This window comes from Dromiciops gliroides, chromosome 5, assembly GCF_019393635.1.
Source record: "Dromiciops gliroides isolate mDroGli1 chromosome 5, mDroGli1.pri, whole genome shotgun sequence".
Taxonomy (NCBI): domain Eukaryota; kingdom Metazoa; phylum Chordata; class Mammalia; order Microbiotheria; family Microbiotheriidae; genus Dromiciops; species Dromiciops gliroides.
In genome coordinates this window covers 16,658,774-16,682,726 of record NC_057865.1, presented here as the reverse complement: position 1 = coordinate 16,682,726, position 23,953 = coordinate 16,658,774, and the positions used below count along the sequence as shown (strand labels likewise).

The following is a 23,953-nucleotide window of genomic DNA, read 5'->3' as shown; positions in this document are numbered from 1 at the left end:
TTCTCCCACAAGTCTGTCTGCACAGATGACGCAAAGCCCTTGGGAGTGAGCTGGGCTGTTCAAGGTCTCCCAGGAATCAGCAAGGGAAGTAGGTAAAAAAACATTAACCTTTCCCACACAGATAAACATCTCTCCCTTAGGCCTTGGTTCCGGGAACCTGGAGTCTGACCCAGAGGCGGCTGAGGACGGGCTTCCCAGGCCTCCTTCAGGAAGACTTTGCCAGCCCCTCCCTCCTGTCTGTAGCTTATGACCATAAACTCTGGGAGGCCAGGGACTGCTTTTGCCTCTCTGTGTATCCTCAGGGATTAGCACAATGCCTGGCACAGAGCAGGCCCTCAATTCAATGCTTATTGGCCGGCTACCTTAGTGATGTTGGACAGGACGCTTAATCTCTCTGAGTCTCATCTTCATCTGTGTGGATCAATTGAACTGCCAAGGCCCTGAGTTCCAGTCCTGCCTCAGACACTTACAGCTGTATGACCCTAGATCCATCATTTCATCTCTCCTAGCCTCAATTTCCCCATATGTAAAATGGCAATAACAATAACAGCAACGCGCACACACACACACACACACACACACACCCCCAAAGCACAGTTCAGAGCTCTACTCCCAAGCCGGTTTATCTTGGCTCAGATGTGACCACAGTCTTATCAAGCACAGATAGAGGTCAGCCTGGACAGGCTGGAGGAGGGCAGTTCTAGGACCCATCTCCTTCGGGCCAAAATCCCTGCGTGGCTTCCAAGGCTGCCCCAATCAAGGGCTGGGACCTCCGGGAGGCCCCCCAGAATGTGGGTTTGATTTGACTGGTATGACCCCAGCTAAAGCCTGCCTCTGAGCCGGACAAGCCCCTGCCCTCCAGAACCTTGGTCTATCTAAGTAAGGCAGGCAGGGCAAATGTCCTTTGAAGGGCAAATGTCCTTTGAAGGTGGCAAATCCCCCGACCACCACCATAGAAAAAGTCTGTCTGAACCCCTTACTAAGAGCTGCCTATGGGCAGGATAAGGGCAGATGTCTTTGCCGCTAGAAAGTGTTGTCTCTGATGCCTGCTAGCTGTGTGACCTTGGGCAAGTCCCCTAACCTCTCAGTGTTCTAGGCATCTCTCTGCAGGATTCCCAGCCTTTTGTGCAGTATGGACCCCTCTGACAGTCTGGTTCTGCCCCTTCCCAGAATAATGTTCTTAGATGCACAAAACAAAAAACATGGGATGAGGGGGCAGCTAGGTGGCACAGTGGATAAAGCACTGGCCCTGGATTCAGGAGGACCTGAGTTCAAATCCAGCCTCAGACACTTGACACTAGCTGTGTGACCCTCGGCAAGTCACTTAACCCCAATTGCCTCACAAAAAAACAAAAGAAAAAAAAAAACAAAAAAAAACCCAAAAAAACCATGGGATGATGAAGGAATCTGGTCATACTGAATTACAGGTATCAAAGTAAGGATAATCACTTCACAGCCCCCTTGCTCTAGGACTATGGGCAGCAAAGCAGCTGCTAACCTCTACTGGTGGAGGGATCATCGTCACCTGGGAGTCTCTCTATACCAAGGGTTCAAACCTGTATATGCCAATTCCTCTTCAGTCTCCTGCCTGTCTTGGGGAGCCACTTCCCCTCCCTGCAATAACTCCATGGCTCCCTCCCCCAAGTTGAGAGCTAAGGGTCCAGACCCCTCTCCCTACCCCTTGCTCTGGTATGGCCAGCACGCCCAGGCCTCCAGGGGCATCTAAAGCAGCTGAGAAAATAATGGATTTTGGGGGGCCCAGAGGACCCCCCACTTGAGGGAGCCTTGCCTGACTTTTTTTTAAGGCCGGTCCAGAGTCAGAAGAATTGCAAAGGAAATGTAGATTGACCTTCCTGACTACCTAAAGGAGGCTAACTCACCTAGGCGACCACCCTCAAGTTATGCCAATCAATGCCAATTAGCTTGGGTCAAGGTGCAGTGACCCACCTCTACCTGAGAGAAGATAAAATCTTTGGGAGAGGGCGGTCAGCCTCTTCTCTCGCCCTCTCTTCTCCCTGTGCCTCTCCCCATCCTGGGATTTTATGCTGGGCCTGGGATGCTGGAGGAGGCAGCCCCGAGGCCCCCACTCTCTCTCTTTTCTATCTAGGTATGTAGGGCTTCTGAATTCTAATACTGAGCAATGTGCTCTCTCTTTTTACTAGCATTTAATATGCTTTAATATTTATTAAATATTACCAATTTTATTGATTAAATAATACCAAAACTAGTGCTATAGCCTCTAATTTATAAGTGGCAATATATTAGAAACCCCAGCTAAGTTCCCTAAAACCTAGATCAGAGACAGGCACCCCCATTTAATTTCAAACAACACAGCAGGAGTCAAGAAATATGTCTAGTTAAAGACAAAATCCTTTTCAATGTGTCTTATCCCTGGCATCCTATCAACAGAGCTAAAGTCCAAATCTGAACAGCACAAACACACCAGGGAGGAAGGGAGAAGGGGATGGGGGGGGGTGGTCTAGAGAGAAAATCAGACCTGTGTTTGCCTCACCTGGGGCTTGAGATTACAGAATCACCATTGGGGCCCTAAGGCAGGTCATCGAGTCTAGCCCCAATCCTCCAGAGATGAAGAGAGGAGCCAGAAGAGCTGAATTCAAATCCAGTCTTAGTCAAAGTCACTCAAGCCAGAAGGATTTGTTAATAAATAACAAGTTTTGGGAAGCCAGGTGGCACAGTGGATAAAAGCACTAGCCCTGGATTCAGGAGGACCTGAGTTCAAATCCAGCCTCAGACACTTGACACTTACTAGCTGTGTGGCCCTGGGCAAGTCACTTAACCCTCATTGCCCCACAAAAAATAAAATAAAATAAATAACAAGTTTTTATTATTGTTGTTGTCTGCTAATTGCCAAGCACTGACCCAGGGCAAAGCCTCTCTTGACCTCAGTTTCCTTTCCTGTAAAATAGGTGGATTGTTACCAAAAGGCTTCTAGAAAAGGTCCCTTCAAGCTCTGCCCAAGGTGACCCAGGTAGGATTTGAACCCAGGTCCTCTGCCTTTGGAGCTGGTGCTGTTTCCACTGCTTTCTCCTCAGTTTTCTCCCAGAAAACCAAATCAATCCAGGAATCTGAGAGTCAGAAGAGCCCTCAGAGTCCACCCTGGACAGAGATTCAATCATACCCCACAAAGCCCCTCCAGCCTCTGCTCAGAGATATCTGGCGACGGGGACTCCCCACCTCCCAAGAGAGGAAGCCCAATCCATTTGGGAGAGCTCTCCCTGTTGGGAAGGTTTCTGTGACACTGAGCCTAGAGCTTCCTCTCCACAACACTCCCCACCCCCCCCATCTATCTCTGTCCTGCCCTTCTGGACCAAACAGAACAGGTGGTGGTTACAGAACATCAGACGCAAGGAGCAGGAACTTGAACCTTTTTCTGAAGGGAGACCTGAGCTCCATCACAGGGTGAATGCTTAATAAATGCTCATCGACCCGACTGACCCACCCCTCCCTGGACAGACCAGTCCAAAAGGGAGGATTCAATGAGAACATCTATAGATTGCTTAGCAATTGATAGTACAAGGAGAAAGAGACCACATTGGAGGAGTCTCATGTTCACCAGAGCCCTGGGTTTGAATCCTTATCGGCTGTGTGACCAGGAGGAAGAGTCATTTCACTTCTCTGAGACTCATCTGAAAAATGGAGATAATATTTGGTGTAGAAACTTTCTGGGCTTGATAACCAATCTGGTCTGGTAGATAAATGACTTCATGACCCCACCTGGGGTTTTCTTGGCAGAGATACTGGAGTGGTTTGCCATTTCCTTCTCCGGCTCATTATACAGATGAGGAAACTGAGGTAAACAGGGTTAAATGACTTGCCCAGGACCACATAGCTATTAGGTGTCTGAGGTCAAATTTGAATTCAGGTCCTCTTGATTTCAGGCCTGGCGCTCTGTGCACTATGGTGCCACCTAGCTGCCCCCTATGGAGTAGGCCCAATTAAGGCCTACTTCTCTTCAATTGCATTGAACAAATTAAAAACGTTTCGACATTAAGGCTGGGTCCAACACAGCAGGAAACTGAATAGGCTTGTCTGAACAGATACAGAGTGGACCTGGCAGAACCAGGACAACAACTTATAATAATGATAAATATTAATAATTATAAATATTAATGACAATACTACAAAGACAGGCAACTTGGGAAGGCTTAAGAACTCAGATCAGTAGTGACCAGCCATGAATCCAAAGAAATAGACAGATAGTCCCTGACTCCTGACAGAGATGTGGACTCAGGTGGCAGAAGGAGACACACAGACATTCTTGTTGGAATACGGCCAATTCAAGAATATGTTTTTCTATTAGATATATAGAGATATAGACATATGTGTGTGTGTGTATATATATATATATATTCTACTACATATATGTGTATTACATATATATATGTTTCTGTTGCAAGAGTTTGGGGTTTTTTCTTTTTTTAAGGGAGGAGAGGAATGAGGGCGAGAAAAATTAATGTTTATTAATCCAAATGAAGCTGAAATTATCATTTTTTAAAGCACCAAAAAAGTGGGGGGGGGACAACTGGGTGGTGCAGTGGATAGAGCACCGGCCCTAGAGTCAGGAGAACCTGAGTTCAAATCCAGCTTCAGACACCTGACACTTACTAGCTGTGTGATCCTGGGCAAGTCACTTAACTCACATTGCCCAGCAAAAAAATAATAAATAAACAGAACAAAACATAAATGCTAGCTGAAGAACCAGGAGAACATTGTACACAACAACATTGTGTGTTGATCAACTGTGATAGACTTGACTGTTCTCAGCAATACAATGGTCCAAGAGAGTTCCAAGGACTCATGATGGAAAATGCTCTCCAAATCCAGAAAAAAAGACCTATGGAGTCTAGGTGCAGATTGAACCATCCTATTTCTATTTTTGTTGTTGTTTTTCTTTTTTGAGGTTTTTCCTTTTTACCCTGATTCTTCTTTCACAACATGGCCAATGCAGAAGTATGTTTAATGTGATTATACATATATAACCTCTATCAGATTGCTTGCTGTCTTGGGGAGGGGGGAGGGAGGGGAAGGAGGGAGAAAAATTTGGAACTAGAAATCTTATAACAACAAATGTTGGAAACTCTCTCTACACGTAACTAGAAAATAATAAAATACTTTTATGGAAAAAAATAAATAAATGCTAGCTGACTCACTGACTTCCTGGCCCACAACAGGCTGTTAAGTGCTAATTGGGTGATTTACTGGTAATTTGCTAGAGCACTACTAATTTCTCCTCAGTTTTCTCCCAGAAAACCAAATCAATCCAGGAATCTGAGAGTCGGAAGAGCCCTCAGAGTCCACCCTGGACAGAGATTCAATCACACCCCACAAGCCCCTCCAGCCTCTGCTCAGAGATATCTGGCGACGGGGGCTCCCCACCTCCCAAGAGAGGAAGCCCAATCCACTCACTCGGGAGAGCTCTCAGGAAATGCTAGTTAATGACGCCAAGTGAAGTGAGCAGAATCAGAACACTGTACATGGTAATGAACAATGATCAACTGTGATAGACTTCGCTCTTCTCAGCAACACAAATGATCAAAGACAATTCCAAATGGAAGGCACTATCCACATCCAGAGAAGGATTGATGGGGTAGACAAGTGGCGCAGTGGATAAAGCACCAGACCTGGATTCAGGAGGACCTGAGTTCAAATCCGGCCTCAGATACTTGACAATTACTAACTGTGTGGCCCTGGGAAAGTCACTTAACCCTCATTGCCCCACAAAACAAAAACAGAGAGGGAGGGGGCAGCTAGATGGCGCAGTGGTTAAGCACCGGCCCTGGATTCAGGAGTACCTGAGTTCAAATCCGGCCTCAGACACTTGACACTTACTAGCTGTGTGACCGTGGGCAAGTCACTTTACCTCCGTTGCCTGCAAAAAAAAAAAAAAAAAAAAAAAAAACAGAGAGGGAGCAAAGCATATTATTTTCACCTTTTTTTTTTCCGGTTTTTGTTTTCTTGTCTCTTGTGGTTTTCCCTTTTGTTCTGATTCTTCTTTCACAATGCCCCTAATGTGGAAATTTGTTTAACATGATTGTAATGTATAAACTATATCAGATTGCTTGCTGTCTTAGGCAGAGGAGAGGGAAAGGAGGGCAGGGAGAGAGAAGGGAAGGAAGGAGAAAAATTTGGAACTCAGAACCTTATAAAAATGAATGTTGACAACTATCTTTACATGTAAGTGGGGGAGAAATAAAATACTACTAAGAAAAAAAATGTTTTTAATGCTATTTACCTTTGATTGAGTGACCAGAAACAAGCACAATCCTTTGTACATTCTTGTTTGACTAAACTCATGTTTTCATTGGTCCAGGGAGGAAACACTCTCAACCAAGGCACACTGACTAGGACCCTGAACAAGATTAAATGAGAGGGCCAGTATGGATGAGAAGCCAGGCCTGAATGCAGGCCTTCCTGACTCCGAGGTCACTTTCTAGCCACACAGCATATGCTATACAATCAGAGGACCAAGAGGAGGTCAGTGATCCCGGGATTCCTACTTCTATGGGAGATGGGGGGAGGAAGATTGTTTGCAATGGGAGATCTTCTCACTTCTAAAACACCATGATACCATAGTGAGGCAATTGGGGTTAAGTGACTTGCCCAGGGTCACACAGCTAGTAAGTGTCAAGTGTCTGAGGCTGGATTTGAACTCAGGTCCTCCTGAATCCAGGACCGGTGCTCTATCCACTGCGCCACCTAGCTGCCCCCCTGATGCCATATTTATGAAATTGTTGACCCCAGTGTGCTAGTCCTTTCAGGCCCCATTTCAAGAGATCTCAGTATTGTTAAGTAGTCTTCACCTAGCCTCACAGAAGACAGTGCTCAAATATTAAGTTGTGGAACAATGGTATCCCAATGTAACAGGATATGATTATTGCCAACCAATGATGAAGATTTTCTTGCCTTCTCCATTTGTCGGGGAGAGGTGGAAGGAGGGAGAAAACTGGAACTGAAAATAAAAATTAGAAATTTTTTCAAAAAAGGAAATGAGGAGGAGGAATTTGGAGAAACCCGGGCAGAATTGAGCTTCTCTTCAGGACCAACAGTGGTGATTAGAATTACTCAAGAGTTTAGTTTCTCTTTTTTAGTGTTCTTTCTGTTTATATTACTGTAGTCATGATAGGATAACCATTATTGGTGAAATTAAATCCAGTTGGACACTCACCAAGCCTTTATCAAGCATCTACTATATGCCAAAAACTGTGCATACTGTAAGAGCCTTAACATCTGCCTGCCTCCGTTTCCCCAACTGTAAAATGGGAATAATAATAATAATAGCACCTACCTCACAGGGTTATCAGGATTATCAGAGTCAAATGAGATATTTGTAAAGCTCTTTGCAAACCTTAAGACACTATATAAATACTAGCTGTTATTTTTTTTTTGGCAGAGCAATGAGGGTTAAGTGACTTGCCCAGGGTCACACAGCTAGTAAGTGTTAAGTGTCTGAAGCTGGATTTGAACTCAGATCCTCCTGAATCCAGGGCCAGTACTTTATCCACTGCGACACCTAGCTGCCCCCAATACTAGCTATTATTAGAAAAAAAGATAGCAACAAAACAGACCCTGCCCTCAAGGAGCTCAAATCTACTTGGTGGACACAACATGTACACTCATAAGTAAATACAGAAATGATAGACAGTGCGGTATAATGGTTAGATGCCTGGTCTTAGAGCCAGGAAAACTGGGGTTCAAGTCCTGCCTTGGACTCACACTGGCCCCCAGTGACCTACTTAAGACTATGCATTTCAGAGAAAGTGCAGATCCAAGGTTGGAAGAAAGGTTTTTCTCATCTAGGAACACCAATGAAATCACAAGTAATAAATACACATCTATTCATTATAGATATAGATATAGTTATTAATGATCTTATAAAAAATAAGAATCTTGTTAAATAGTTGCCATGATGTGGGACTCATATGCATAGTCAAAAGAGACATTAGTGATCATTTAGTCCAGTATCCCCATTTCACAGATGAGATAACTGAGGTCCAGAGAGACACACAGGTACAAAGAGGTGGAGCCAGAATTTGAACCCAGGTCCTCTCCAAGCCCAGCAGTTAACAGATCTAGAGGGTAATAACCTCAATCTAGCTTTGACATCCCAGGTATCAAAAGCTGGAGTTTGGCAGCTCCAGGTCTCTTGCTCTAGTGGGAATCGGGGCATTGCCACATCCCTTTCTGAAGAGGAAGGTAGCACCAGGACTTCCCGCTCGCGGTTACTTCATCACTCTCGGGCCCATCCTGAGCTCTCGAAAGCTTTGCCTGATTTCTGTCCCACGCCGTGGCACAAATGGCTTTCCTTAAGAAGCTTTCCCAGGACGTCACTATGGGATAATGAATCAATGCTCTTCCATCCGGGCCGGGTCAGGGAGGGGGCCCTCAGTTAGCGGAGGGGCCTGCGTTCAGGTGCAAGCATCCGGGGGTAGAGGTGGGGCAGCGCCCGGATCTTTTGTAGACAGAATCAAGATATCACCCAATGTTAGGACAGAAAGGCCAAATGGGCAGCCAGTCTGCTCCGGGACCTCCAGGCACCCACCGCCGTGCCCGGGCAGCACATCCCACTGCTGGGAAAGTGTCGGCAGGTGGTTCATCTTTAAATCAGCCTCTTGGGGAATTTACAAGCGTTGCACTTAGTGCTCCCCTGGGGCCAGGCTGAAAATAATCTCTGTCCCACATTTCTTCTTCAGGATAAACATATTTTGGTTCCGGGCCTAGATGGATAAAACTCGGGGGTTTCCTAAAGGGAGTGCCCTGAATGGAGGTGAACCGACCAGGACCAAGCAGGAAAGGCCTCTCACCAACCTAGGACGGCCGCAGCGGGTCTCGGCATTCTGGACACTGCGCTTACAACCCCCCTGCATCTTCTTCACACTTCAGCCATTTCCTTACAACTTCTGCTTCTTGGATCCAGGGCTCCTCTTTCAAGGAGAAACCACTTCTTTCAGCCTTGGCTATGATTCCTCTCGGCCTCCACTTTCTCTCTACCCTCTTTGTGACCTACCGCTGTCTTAAAATGTGCTTTTTAAAAAATCACATAACATTCACAGGTTATGCTCAGATGGACACTCAACAAATTTGAAAAAAATCTCATTTTCATTAAATTTCAGCCTTCCCTCCTCTGTTTTCCTCAGTTTCCTCAACTGTAAAATGGAGGTGTTAACAGCCCTAACTTCACAAGGCGATTGTGAGGATCAAATAGGATAATATTTGTAAAATACTTAGCAGACTGTCTGGCACATGGTAGGTGCATAATAAATGCGTGTTTCTTTCCCCCTCTTCCCCTCTACTATGACAGCCAGCACCGTTTGAAATGATTAAAAGTACATAAAACATACACATACACATGCGCGTGTGCAATTCCATGTTGCCAGAAGAGGCCTCAGATGCCATAATCAATCAATTAAGAAGTATTTCAGGGCAGCTAGGTGGTGCAGTGGATAGAGCACCGGCCCTGGATTCAGGAGTACCTGAGTTCAAATCCGGCCTCAGACACTTAACACTTACTAGCTGTGTGACCCTAGGCAAGTCACTTAACCCCAACTGCCTCACTTAAAAAAAAAAGTATTTCATAAGTGCCTACTGTATGCAAGGCACTCTGTAAGTAAATGAAGACACGAAAACGGGAGCAGATGTCAGCAAGTGAAGCGTCCTTGGATAAGTCTCAAGCACCGAAGCTGTCCTAGACTCTTTGTGTGCCTTTTTTTTCTGCGGGGCAATGAGGGTTAAGTGATTTGCCCAGGGTCACACAGCTAGTAAATGTCAAGCGTCTGAGGCTGGATTTGAACTCAGGTCCTCCTGAATCCAGGGCCAGTTCTTTATCCACTGCACCATCTCGATGCCCCCACGTCCTAGACTCTTAAAAGAAAGGATAGGAATGACGCCGGAGGCTATATTTTTATTGATACCGGAACTCCCGAGTGAGGAAACTCCTCTCGCTGAGGAAGATCTGCCCCTTCGAGGGTAAGAGAGTTGCTTGGGGCTAAACCCAGAAATTCCTGACTCCAAGACTAGCTGTCTCCCACCACTAGCATCTCTAGTAAAGGATAATAAAAGAAAACACTTTTAACTGTTACCTGGCCAGAAAGCCGGTGCTCGGTGCTCACAGACTGATTCTGAGTCCTCTTGTCTGCTGATGGCTTAGCTGCAAAGTCTCTTTTAACAGCACAAGCGGACCATGACTTCAGCTTTGAGGAAGAGGTGGAGGGGTCCGCCCCCTCTAACTCCCAGCCCTCAGCCTCACCCCAATATCCTGGCAAAGGTCCAAAATGCTGCGGAAGCAGGTGCCGGCTACCCACCCACCCCGATCTTTTTTAAAGGCAAAAAATCCTAAGATGAAAATCTCCCAGGAGTCCTGGAGGGTTTGTTTCCTCCTTCAGGCCAAGTTCAAGAGACCACCGAGCAAGGGAGGAATCTCAGAGTGGGTTCCTATACTTCTCTGTCACCAGGCTCATTCCAATTGGAATAAGTTTGTGTCAGGTGGATCGATAAGTAGCCTCCTTTAGAGAACTAGTAAAGAAAATTGCAATTCGCGCCCCCCATTAAAGGTTGTCTTCCCTTCTTTCTCCCCACCCCCAAGAGAAAACAACCAGTTGCTTCCTCATTTGGCCAAGGTATTTTCCCTCCTCTTGAATTATTAACTTTCATTTACATACCACACCTTTTTCAAAGGTAGAATTAGGGTCTTTTCCGGTAAATGAAGCTTAAGCACGGAATTCATCCAAGAACTAGTCACACAAAAACCACCAGCATCTACTGTTATTTCCCACCTGAGCAAGTGTGTGTTATCACATGTCTTTGACAAAGAGGAGTTAGTGATGCGTCCCCTTCTTCCACCTCCTCCCTTATAACAAAGAATTTTTTAAAGGAAAGAAAAAATGACACTTACTAGCTGTGTGACCCTGGGCAAGTCACTTAACCCCAATTGCCTCACTTAAAAAAAAAATCATCATTTCATTTGATTCTCACAACAACCCTCCAAAGTTGGTGCTCTCATTAGCCCATTTTACAGAAGAAAGGAAGGAAGAAAAGAAGGAAGGGAGGAAGGGAGGGAGAGAGGGCATAGAAAAAACATTCAGTTCTTCAAACTGAGTCTAAAACAGGTTAAGTGACTTGCCCAGGGTCACATGGCTAATAAGTGTTTAAGGTAGAATCTGAACTCAGGTCTACCTACTCTGTCCCCTCACTGTGAGATCTCCCATAATGATACCATTGTATCATTATTTATACATTATTCATCATACAAATCATTATTTGACCTTGTTTACAAGCATAGAACACAGAACCTCCGGCAAGGCCAATTCTAAGCCTATGGAAGGTAAACTGGGATATATGATACTGGGAGTAAACCTAAGATTGTAGGTCCTGGCCCCAAATCCCCACTACCACAAAAGCATTCTGGGGCTCCTCTATCAGTGCCTCCTCTGGATTCATAGGTATAAACAATTCCAAGTAAAAGGCAAGTGTGTCGTCTCCACATTTCTACTGAACATGTTCTGTATTTGTTGAGCTGTCTTCAGGCTGGGCTCCCTACACCCCACCCTAATGGAACAGAAGCCCCAGGTGTGCAGGCCATCTCCTGTCACCACATCTCCAGAGAGCAGGCCCCCAATAAGGTTTTGCTGAATTGTTGGAAGGCACCCAACCTCAGATGGTTACCACACCCAATGATTACCACACACCATTGCATCAAATGTTCATTCCTGGGGTCTAATCACCAACTGTCCGCTTTCCACATTCTAGCTGCCTAGCTGGGTAATTATGCATGAATTAACTCTGAAAATTCATAAATGCAAATATCCCCAGATTTAACAATATTTATTAAGCACCTACAGTTTACAAAGCAATAGAGATACAAAATACAGCCCAGGCCCTACCCTCCGGGAGCTTTTAATTTACTAAGGAATGAAGGAAGGAAAAAGCATTTATTAGGGACTAACTATGTGTGGAGCACTGTGCTATGCACTGAAGATACAAATATGTTATGGGCCTAGCGTACCCCAGAAGTTCTCTGGGGTAAATCAAAGAACCTTCTCCTTGAGAAACTAAACCAAAGGACAGACACAGCTAAAGAGATAAGTGGCACTGAACCCTTTGAAAGTCCGTTAACCCCAAGTAAAAACCGTTGGAGGAACATGTTCAAACTTAGAGGTGACTGCTCTGGTCAGGAAGAGAAAGCCAGAGGGAAGAGGGGACAGACTTGAAGCAGGAGAGCAGTTGGGAGCCCATGACAATAGTCCAGGTGAGAGGAGATGATGGCATGGCCTAAGGTGGTGACCATGCTGCGCTAGAAACAAGATCTGAGGTGAGGGGACCTGGATTCAAATCCTGCTTCTGACACATCCCTCTGACCTAGGAGAATCACTGAACCTCTTGGGCCTTCAGTCTCCTCTTCTATAAGATTATGGAACTGGGGGAGGTGGATGTAGAGGGAGGAATAGCTGGGCTGGGGTCCACGATCCCTAAGGTGCTAGAATCTTGATTAGTTTCATAAAGATTTTTCAATTTATTGATGCCTCTAGTTTTTCTATCACAGATCTATCTCACTCACACATACACACACATCTTCTCTTGCACAAATAGAGGGGAAAAGGCAGATGGCAGCAATGGCACCTCAGAAGATGACCTCAGGTGCCTCCCAGTGTGAGATCTTCAAGGATAAATACAGCATCCCAGGCACCACCTAATGCACCCCTTATTATTTATCATTAGTAATTATCGAAGAACAAATGGGACTTCTCAGATCCTCGATTCCCTGTCAGCCCAGTAATCAAGCCATTTGGGGGTAGAAGAAGGTACAGAAAGCCAGAGAAAACAATTCAAAGTGATTGATTTAATTATCAGCTGGCCTCATGATTCACACACACACTTAAGTTACCAAAGGAAGGAAGAAAAACTTCAGGGACAGAGCAATAGGGAACTAGCTAAATAAAGTGTGGTCAGTTATTTCCGCTTCTCCTCCTGACTACTTGGTTGGCAGGGAATGGAGAGAGGAAGGAGTAGGAACAAATATTTATTAATTGCCTACTGTGTACCAGGCAGTGTGCTAAGCACTTAACAAAGACTGTCTCGTTTGATCTCATTTGCTCCTGCTTCTGCCTTTGGGTTACCAGGCACCTCTTTCTCTAGTGCCCTGGACTCAAATGAAGTCTTATTTTCTTAATAATAGATAGTAAAGTTGTCATTTACATGTGTTGTCTCTCATTAGAATGTGAGCTCCTTGAGATCAGGGGTGGTCTTGCTTTTTTCCATTTGTTATTTCCAGGGTTTGGCAAAGTGCTTTGTACACAGTAAGCGTTTAATAAATGTTTCACTCATCATTCGTAAAAGCAACAATGAATGGCAAGTCTAACCCAATCATTGGATCCTAGATTTAGAGCCGGAAGGAACATTTAGAAGACATCTATGGTCCAACTCTCTCATTTCCCATATGAAGAAACTGAAGCCCATGGTGTGGTGGTGGTGACATTGGCGGCAGCAGCCATCGCCACCAACACTGCCACCAGCAGCAGCAGCAGCAGCAGCAGTCATAGTACTAGTAGTAGGAATAGCCATAGTAGTCCTAGTACTTGTAGTAGTGATAACAACACAACTACTAACATTTATATGGTATCTACTTTTTTTTTGCCCAGTGCCACATAGCTAGTAAGTGTTAAGTGTCTGAGGCCGGATTTGAACTCAGGTCTTCCTGACTCCAGGGCCGGTGCTCTATCCACTGCACCAACTAGCTGCCCCGCTAGTAAGATTCTAAGGTAAGGTCTGAACTCTGTTCTTCCTGACTCCAAATCCTGTGCTCTACCCATCATACCACACTGCCTGTGTCCTAAGGAAGAGAGGCAGCATGGGGTGATGGAAAACCTACTCGATTTGGAATCAGAGGAGCCAAGTTCAAATCCTGATCTTCCCTCCCAACACATACTAGCATCTGATTTGGGCACAAGCACCTTTTGGTGCCTCAGTTTTCTCCTATGTAAATGGAATTAATAAGACTGGTACCATCTAACATTAAGGAAATATGTTTTGTGAACCTTAAAGTGGGTGGTATGTAACAGCAACCTATGAGTTGCTACTATGATTATATGGAGGAGGGATGGCTGAACTGGGCCTTGGAGTGGGGCCCGATTGAATAGGAAGAGAGAAGGAAACGGAGAAAGCAAAGACTCACAGCCAGTTACATGTGGGGGACAATTAAGAAGATCACAATTTAGAGCTGACAGGGTCATCAGAGGCCAAACCCCTCGTTTTAAACAGGACATTAAATGATTCACCCTGCCTTGTGTTATTGGTAAGGAAGCCTCTAAGGCCAGTGATCTTTCCACCATACCATCCCTCACCCACCCAGTTGTGGTGGAAGGAAAGTAGCTTTTTTTTTTCTTTTGTGTGTGGGTTGGTTGGGTTTTTTTTTGCGGGGCAATGAGGGTTAAGTGACTTTCCCAGGGTCACACAGCTAGTAAGTATCAAGTGTCTAAGGCCAGATTTGAACTCAGGTCCTCCTGAATCCAGGGCTGGTGCTTTATCTACTGTGCCACCTAGCTGCCCCCTGCAAGTAGCTTATTGTGGCCAAACTTGAGCATCAGGTTAACCGGGTTCAGACTTTGTTCTACAGGCAATCAGAGCTAGAGGCCTTTTCTCTCTGTCTTTGATCCAAGACATGCTTAAGTGCAGATAAACATAAAAAAGGAAAGAATCAAACGTGACTCTGAGGTTTCCAGCCTAGATGATAGGGAGAATGCGTCATGTATAGAAGTAAGGAAGTAGAAGAGGGAACCAGTTTTGGGCAGCAGACGGAAGGAAGCTGAGTTCAGCTGGGGGTGGACTGAGCAGGACACACAAGTGGAAATATCCAGGAGGGAATGAGAGGCTCCTGACTGAGTTTGTATAAATGATTAGGAAAGAAATCAACCACTGGGGTAAGGGCTCCCTAACTCAATAAAAGTTGCTAAGGAAAATGGAAAGAAGTCAGGCAGCAATTAGGTTTGAACTAAGATCTCACACCACATACCACCACAAGAGATCAGGACCAGAGATGATCTAGAGGAAAGGCATGATAGCAAAAGATCTCTCTTGCAAAGTGTGTTCCCCCATATAGAAAGCAATAAGGAATCATCATGCTTTGTGGCCTCCACTCATGGCTAAGAAATGCTAGAGTGGAAAGAGAACTGGGAGATATCAGAGTTCTAGTTCCAGTTCTGCTGCTAACAAGCGGTATCCATCATGGGAAATAACAACCTCCCTGAGCCTCAGCTTCCTTACCAATAACACAAGGCAGGGAGGAAAAGGAGGGGGCCTCAGTGGTCTCTGAGAATCCTCTTGGCTCTACTGTTCAACGAATGTAGGAAACAGTCATACTGAAAGATACCAATCGCCACAGAAAAGAGGAACCTGTCAGGAGCTGTGCCACTAGCTGGTCACAATTCAATTAGAACAAGATGTAGTTAATGAAGTAAGAAATTTGAAGAAATGGGAAGTAATTTTAAAGACTAATAAAAAAAAGGGGAAATAGATTGGAAACAAAAATTTTAAAATTTAAATATAAACAAATAAAATGTAATTTTAAATAGGGAAATTTTGATGTTTTTTCCCATGAATCGTTATTGCATATTGTATTTATATCTTCATTTTTAATATATCTCTGTGCACGCAGCAAGCTATCCCCTTAAAAAAAAAGTTTTTAAAAAGCAATTTAGCAAAACTAACCAACATATCAGCACAATCTGATGGTACATACTATATTCCACACCCACAGTCTGATATTTCAGCACACCCACAGTCTGACACATCAAAAAAGAATGAGAGAGGGGCAGCTAGGTGGCACAGTGGATAGAGCACCAGCCCTGGAGTCAGGAGGACCTGAGTTCAAATCTGGCCTCAGACACTTAACACTTACTAGCTGTGTGACCCTAGGCAAGTCACTTAACCCCAATTGCCTAACAACAAAAAAAAAAGAATGAGAGAACATTTTCTCATTGCAGGAGAAGAAGGGAATGAGCATTTATATAGTGCCTACTAAGTGCCAGGTACTACGTTAAGCACTTTTTGCAAATATCTCATCAGCTCCCCACCACATCTGTGGGATGGAGGTGGTATTATTATCCTCATTTTATGGATGAGGAAACTGAGGCAGAAGAGGTTAAGTGACTTGTCCAGGGTCATAAACTAGTATCTTGAACTCAGGCCTTCCTGACTCCAGGCTCAGAGCACCATCCACTGTCCCACCAGCTGCATCAGTCCCAGGGTCCAAGCTCTATCCTTAAAATGATCATCACTTTGTTTTGTTTAGGTTTCCAAGATACCAGGAATTTACTCCAATATGTAAAACCAAGAGCTAATTCCCAACTGATAGATAAGTAGGCAAAATAATCAATAAACAAAAAGATATTGGGGGCAGGGCAGGGCAATGAGGGTCAAGTGACTTGCCCAGGGTCACACAGCTAGTTAAGTGTCAAGTGTCTGAGGCTGAATTTGAACTCAGGTACTCCTGAATCCAAGGCCAGTGCTTTATCCACTGTGCCACCTAGCTGCCCCCAAAAGGATATTTTTTTAAGTTCTCAAAAGGAGAATTATAAACTATTTTTAAAACATACAAAATATTACTCCAAATCATTAATAATGAGAGAAATGCAAATAAAAACCATTCTAAGGCTTTAACCCATTGCAAAAATTGTGACAAAGGATAGGAATAGTGACTGTTTGAGGAGTCAGGAAAAGGCAGGCTCACTAATACATTGTTGGTGGAGCTGCGCATTGGTCTAACCATTCTGTAAAGAAACTTACAAAGTATAAAAAAAAAAAGAAAGAAAGAAAAAAAGAAAGAAAATCAGCCCAATGTTACAGAGCACAGACCATAAATGCCTTCATGGGGCCTTGAAGAAGGAGAAAGATGTCAGTGTTTCTCCATACCATCCTGTGCTCCGGTGGGGACACTCAGTCACTTTATTTTGTCCCTTCAACATACAAGGCACATAGTATCAGGCCCAAAAGGCAGCTCCATTGCCCTCCAATAGACAAGAGTGACCACAAGCTGAATATTAACATCCCCTAAGCCCATCCACCTCTAACTGCCTTCACTCCATATTTCCCAAACAATCTTCTCAACCTAATTCAGTTTCTCTAATGCCTTTCCCTCCTGGGAACCAAATACACAAACTGGCCAATAAAAACATCCGGCCTTCTTGGCAGTTCTATTTCCCATTGTAAATTATTAAGTTGTTGGTCTGGTACAAACGAGTCTCATGTGAGTTAGGGTGGCAGGAGACAGTTTTCCCAGGGCCTCCTCACCTCCTCACCTCCTTCCCATTTCTGAGTCCTGACATTTCCGACATTGGACCCGTGGCCAATACCACAGGAGGAAGAGCCTGAAATAGATACCCCCACCCAGATCTGGTGACCTCTCCTAGTCACCACTAAGCTCCATTAGGAAACTCATTAGCAAATAGGTCTTGGGGTAAATGGGAAGAGCCTCCCCCCACTTGGAATAAGAGTCTCACTGGATTTGAGTCTCGACAACTCTAGGACTGTGAACCACTGAGCCTTAGTTTCCCCATTTGTAAAAGGGGGAGAGTAAAGCCTGCCCTATCATGCCCAGAGGCCAGCTGTGATAATCTGCATAAGAAGATATAGATAACAGGGCTGAATAAACGTTAGTTATCAATCATCTTTTGTTCCCCAAATAATTAAAAATAGTCTCATTTACTCCCTAAGCATCTGGACAGTGCAGAAGCACATTTTAAGTCAGGTATTAATAGTCAGTCACTTCAATATGCAATATAGACTCGTGATTTCCTAGCTGGGGTACTCCTTCCAACAATGCAGATTGCAGCCCATGGAAACCTTCCCAGCCTGGGAATTCCCAGCCTAATTTCAAGACAGGAGGTTCACTCAATGAGTTGGGAGCCTTCCTCAATTCCCGCTCCCATCTACAGGGTAGCTATGGGGCACACCCAATGTCAATCAATCAAGCATCATGGTATTAAGCACCCACCATGGGCATAAGTAACCGCTAACTTCCTTATGTGATCTGTCCATCTTTTCCAATCACACATTTCTTTAAGAACATCTCTGGCCAATCAATCAATAAGCATTATTGAGCATCTGCTGTGTGCTGGACACTATACTAACATAAAGACAAAAGAGAAACAGTCCCTCAAGGGGTTTATATTCTACCAGGGGAGACAACATAAGAGAGACAGTCCGATGTGGTGGGTACAGTATTGGACTGAAACTTGGGAAAACCTGAGTTCAAATCTGGCCTCAGACACTTGCTAGCCATGTGACCCTGGGCAAGTCACTTCACCCTGTTTGCCTCAGTTTCCTCATCTGTAACATGAGCTGGGGAAGGACATGGCCAACCACTCTAGGATCTCTGCCAAGGAAACCTCACATGGGGTCAGGAGGTGGTAGACATGACTGAACAACAATTAATTCTTTGCTGCAAATGTCCATGATCTACACATGCCTTCCATTCTCCTCTCCACTGTCCCCATCCATAGTTTGTTCAAAATCAACAGAGCCATGAGAAGCCCAGGGGAAAGTTACCTGCCCTTGGGGTGAAAGGAATTAGACGGAGCCCAAAAGAAACGAGAGATTTGAAGGAGAAAGACCCTGTAGACTGTGTGTGCTAGCCTTGGGTTCCTTATCACCTCCCCAAGCAGCCGGCTAGTCTGTCTGTTCTTGCAGACTAGGGGCTGTTTGTCGTTGTGATTGGGTTATTTTGTTGTGGCTTCGATCCTGACAACCTGGGCCAGCTCTCCAATGGGGATCCCAAACACCTGTGGCTATTTTGGGCCTCAGAAGACTCCAGACTCCAGTCAGGGGGAGATTTCCCAAGAGAAATCCGCACTTCATCTCCTCATGGAGTCTTTGAAGACTGGAACGCCTCCGGCAGCGGGCATTCCTCTTCCTGGTTTGAATCATGCCTGGGACACTTACTAGCTGTGCGACCTGGGGTGGGTCATGTAGCTTCCCTTGGGAAGCTGGAAGGGACCTCAGAGGTCATCCAGTCCCCCCCACTTCAGCCCCCCACAGTACAATGAGGAATCTGAGGAGCTGGAGGGAGATGGATTCCCCCAGCCTCACCTGCCCCCCCCACACCCCCATGTAGCTAAGTCTTCCTGCTCTCTCTCTATTGTATCACAACTCTTCTTGGTCCCACCCTTCCTTCATTAGCACTACATTCCCAGGAACCTCACAAGTGGTCCAGGTCCTTATCTCCCTGTCATCCTTCCCTTTCCCCCACCACCACTGCCTTTACTTGTCTTAAGCACAATGTAGTGTCTGTGTCACACGTGAAAAATCACTCAGGATAGCTCTGCAGGGAGATACTAGCAGGGCATTTTTCCACCTAACAAATGAAGAAACTGAGTCTTAGAAAGGGTGATTGACTTGTCCAAGGTCGCAAAATGACATGAGTGTCAGAGAAAGGATTTAAACTTAAGCTTTCCTGACTCCAAAAGTCCAATGCTCTTTCCACTCTATCATTTCTATTCCTCCTCTCCCCAACACAAACTTAGAGCCCCAGGATAAGACCACCAAGTTAAGAGGGTTGTCATTCACTGATAACACCTCTCCCTTCTACAATCTACTTCCTTAAAGGTGGCAAAGTAGGGGCAGCTAGATGGTGCAGTAGGTAGAGCATCAGCCCTGGAGTCGGGAGGACCTGAGTTCAAATCTAGTCTCAGACACGTAACACTTACTAGCTGTGTGACCCTGGGCAAGTCACTTAACCCCAATTGCCTCACTAAAAAAACAAAAAAAAAAAAAAAAAAACAAATAAAGGTGGCAAAGTTGAGAGTGTTGTCAACCACTGAGCATGGAACAACCATATTTTTTTAACTTATTGAAGCCTTGTTTTTTTTACACCAATTATTTCCTGATGTCCTCCCCCTCCACACAGAAGCCTCCCTATAACAAGAAAAAACAACAACGAACAAGGGATAGTGGCAACATATGTATGCACCATTTCAAACAAATAGTCCCCCACCTCTGAGCCAAGGAGAGGAGAATGCCCTGAAGAAAATAAGGCCTACTGCACACATACTCAAAAAAAAAAGTTATCTCTGAGTTTTCTTTGAAATGGCTGGATTTACATGAAAGGGATAGACGTCAGAAGGTCTGCAATTTACCCACCCAGCAACCCATTTGCTGCTTGATCTTGCTTGGGTCTGACCCACTCTGTGTTGCTGACATTTCCTGTCAACTAACCAACCCCCAAGCATTTATTAAACACCTACTATGTGCAAAGAAAGGCAGAAACACAGACCCAGCACCTGATGTCAAGAAGCTCACACTCTGCTGGACTGGAAAGGCTTCCTGAAGAGAGTTGTGTTTGAGAAGCCCTGAGTTTGGCCCCAGGTGCTCTTGGGTGGGGTGGGGAGTCATACTTTCTCTGGGACCTTGGGCAAGATGCTGAACATCTGGGTCCTGGTTACTACACCAGCAAAATGAGGGAGTTGAATTCAATGACCTTGAAGGCCCCTTCCAAATTCTCAGTCTGTGAGCCTGTGACATGGGCTCTAAAAGCAGGCCGAATTGGGGGGCTGCCCTCCTTATCTTCAAAGATCCCTGCAGGGCAGCTAGGTGGTGCAGTGGATAGAGCACCGACCCTGGAGTCAGGAGTACCTGAGTTCAAATCCGGCCTCAGACACTTAATACTTACTAGCTGTGTGACCCTGGGCAAGTCACTTAACCCCAATTGCCTCACTAAAAAAAAAAAAACAAAGATCCCTGCATCGCCATCCAAAGTCACCTTGTGCCTCTGCTTGGCATCTCTATATATGTTATATGTATGTGTGTGTCCATGTATGCCATACAGACATAAAATAAAACAGTTAAATTTGGAAATATGCTGTGTGCATGACATCACCCATCTAACTGATATCATATTGTTTGTCTTCTCAAAGGGGGAGGGCAGGAGGCAGGGTGAAAACTAGCAACTCAAAATTGTTAAAAAGGAATGTTAAATGACTAATGCAGAAATATGTTTAATGTTATTGTGTGTGTATATATATAAAACACCTAAATCAGATTACCTGCTGTCTAGGGGAGAGGGGAGGGAAGGGAGGGAGGGAGAAAAATCTGAAATTGGAAAGCTTGTATAAACAAAAGTTGAGAACTATCTTTACATGTAACGGGAAAAAAATAAAATACTTTATTAATTTAAAAAAAGGAATGTTAAAAAATCACTAAATAGAAATTAAAGACAAAAAAGGAAATGAAATAGCTAGCACTTCTACAGAGCTTTGCAAAGCCAAGCATATTAATTACAATAAATAATTAGTAATCAATTACATAGTAATTAATTTTTTTGAGGGGTAGTGGGGGTTAAGTGATTTTCCCAGGGTCACACAGCTAGTAAGTGTCAAATGTCTGAGGCCAGACTTGAACTCAGGTACTCCTGAATCCAGGGCCGGTGCTTTATCCACTGGGCCACCTAGCTGCCCCTACATAGTAATTAATCTGGACGTCATAGCAACTCTGCTTTAGTTATCTCCATTTTACAGATGAGGAAACTGAAAGTTTAAGTGACTTGGTCAGGGTCACACAGCTAGCAAGCATCTGAGGGCAACATTAGAATTCGGTTCTTTCTCTTTTTTCTTGTTCTATCCCTTCTTTCACTTTTGTCTTCGCATCCCCAGCACTCAGCACGATGTCTTACCTACTGTAAGTGCTTAGTAAATGCTTGTTTACCTGTTTTACCAACTTAGGGGCAAGTCACGTCATCCCTGGGCTGGGCACAGAGCAGCCTAGCCTGGAGTCAAGAAGACCCGAGCTCAAATCCTGCCTTACCAGCTGTGTGACCCTGGTCAAGTTATCTCACTTCTCTTTGCCTCCGTTTCCTCAACTGTAGAATGGGGACAATAATAGCACTACCTCTCAGGGTTGTTGTGAGGATCAAAGGAGAGCCTATTTGGGAAAAGCTTAGCACAGGGTCTGGTGCATGGTAGGCTATATAGCACGAGCTTATTCCCTTCCCCCTTCTGGGCCTCAGTTTCTCTATCTGTAAAAACGAAGCTGGAATGGATGATCTCCTTGAAGCTCAGACACCCTGATTCTCAGACCAGCACACGTCCTGCTCTCATGTGATATTATCATTTTCCCTGAGGGGCTCCTCCTTTCCAGAGCATAAGGCAGCTTGGAGCAGGAAAAATGGGATATCCAGATTCAAGTAAGCAAGCGACCTGAGGGATGTGAAAAATCCGGTGACTGAGCCTTCACCCTTCTCCTTCATCGATTGCTGTGCCAACCTTCCGAGCTGCCCAATGGAAAAGAGTGCGGGCTCCAGCCATCTGCCTGGGAAGCTCTACTGACTAAACGGCGCCGTGACTCGGTGTACCCCGATTGTTTTACCTCCTCCCCGGGGAAATACAGAGAAAGCAGGAGCCTCCCCCGTATTGTGGAGACCTGGCAGCTCCGCACCAATCCCCGTTACCTGGCCCTGGTCCCGGCCCCGGCCCCGCCCGCAGGTTGGGAGCACAGCTGGGCAGGTCGGGCACATCTGTAAGGGAGGAGGTGATCCTCCCTGGCCCAGGCAGTCCCACACTCCCCACCCCTCGCTGCGACAGAAGAGGGAGCCCGGCTCCCCTCACTTACGGCTTCTGGTTTCCTCGTGCGGGGCCGAGCACGGAGACTGGCAGGCTGCGGACGGACGCGCGGGGAGGGTCTGCGGGCTCCCACGCAGCCCCGCAGAGAGCGGAGAGCTGTCCAACGCTGCGCTGCGGTGAGGCCTGGGGGAGGGGGGAGAGTCAGCCTGGGCTGCAGCATGTGACTGCTCCTGCTCCTGCTCCAGCCCCTGCCCCAGCCCCAGCCCCACCCCCAGCCCCTGCCCCTGCCCCAGCCCCTGCCCCAGCCCCTGCCCCAGATCCAGCCCCAGATCCCTCCCCTGCCCCAGCCTCTGACCCTGACCTAGTCCCCGGACCCACCAGACCCAGCTCTATGACACTGCCCCTGCCCCTGCCCCAGCCCCAGCCCCAGCACCTCACCCAGGCCCTGCCCTGGCCCCAGACCCAGATCCTTCCCCTGCCCCTGCCTTTAGCCCCCTGAGCCAGCCCCAGCCCCTGCCCCTGTCCCAGCCCCAGCCCTAGTGGCCAGCGCTTCTCCCTCCTTCCGCCAGGAAACTGATCAGAAAATTGTGAAGCGAAGCCCCTTCCCCACTCTCACCCGCACCCCCGGTCCAGGAAGGCTTTCTCGAACGCGCTGGGCTCGGGAGTCCCTTGGGAGGGCCGAGCTGGGCGGGGTGAAGTAGAGCCCAGGCTTGTGCAACCTGGGCCAGCCCCAATCGTAACCCGAGCCTCGGCAGCCCTTCCGATCGCCTTTGGGCGATCTCAGAGAAAGCCTCTCCCGGGGCTCGAGCTGACTAGGTGCGAGCTCCAGCCGCTTCTGTGGGTTGGTAAGCCAGGCTCAACTCCTAACGCTCTGTTCCCTCGTAAACCTTTGAAGGGAAAATAAATAAGCGGGCTTCCCTTCAGCCAACGAAGACAACGTAGTGAAAGCGCCCACCGGAGTCCAGGCGAGTGGCTGGTTGCGCTTGGGGCTGGCCACATCCTCCTGTGGGACCTGCGCAAATAAGTCACTTAACGTCTCTTATCCTCAGTTTTCTCTTCTGTGAAGTGGGGGGAGGCAGACTTTCCCACCTACCTCTCAAAGGACTTGGAAGGGGAGTGCTTCGGAGGCCTTAAGTGCTATGAAATGGGATAATTTGGGGAAAGGTTTGATCTTGTGTCTCATAGAAACGGGACTAGACCAGGAATGGGGTGAAAGGGAGAGGAATTTATACAGTGCGTGTACTAAGCTCTTTACAAATATTATCTCATTTGATCCTCACAATAACCTAGAAGCAGTTATTATTCCCATGTTACAGTTGAGGGAAGTGAGGCAGAGGTTAAGTGACTTGCCCAGAGTCACACAGCAAGGAAGGACTTCCAGCTAAGGCTGGATT

General features: G+C 46.1%; 1 protein-coding gene across 5 annotated transcripts in view; it reads right to left on the bottom strand.

The window, feature by feature from the left end:
* Positions 1-23,561, bottom strand: part of SNX10 (sorting nexin 10) — a 69,502-nt gene extending 45,941 nt beyond the window's left edge. For 2 of the 5 annotated variants that reach the window (XM_043968437.1, XM_043968435.1), the window contains exon 1: positions 10,098-10,159. The gene's annotated coding sequence lies outside the window, so the exon portion shown is untranslated. Of the gene's footprint in view, positions 1-10,097; positions 10,160-22,447; positions 22,552-22,608; positions 22,743-23,175 lie in introns of those variants that run through there. The other 3 variants (XM_043968436.1, XM_043968438.1, XM_043968434.1) reach the window with 3 other exon arrangements.
* Positions 23,562-23,953: the final 392 nt, after the last annotated feature.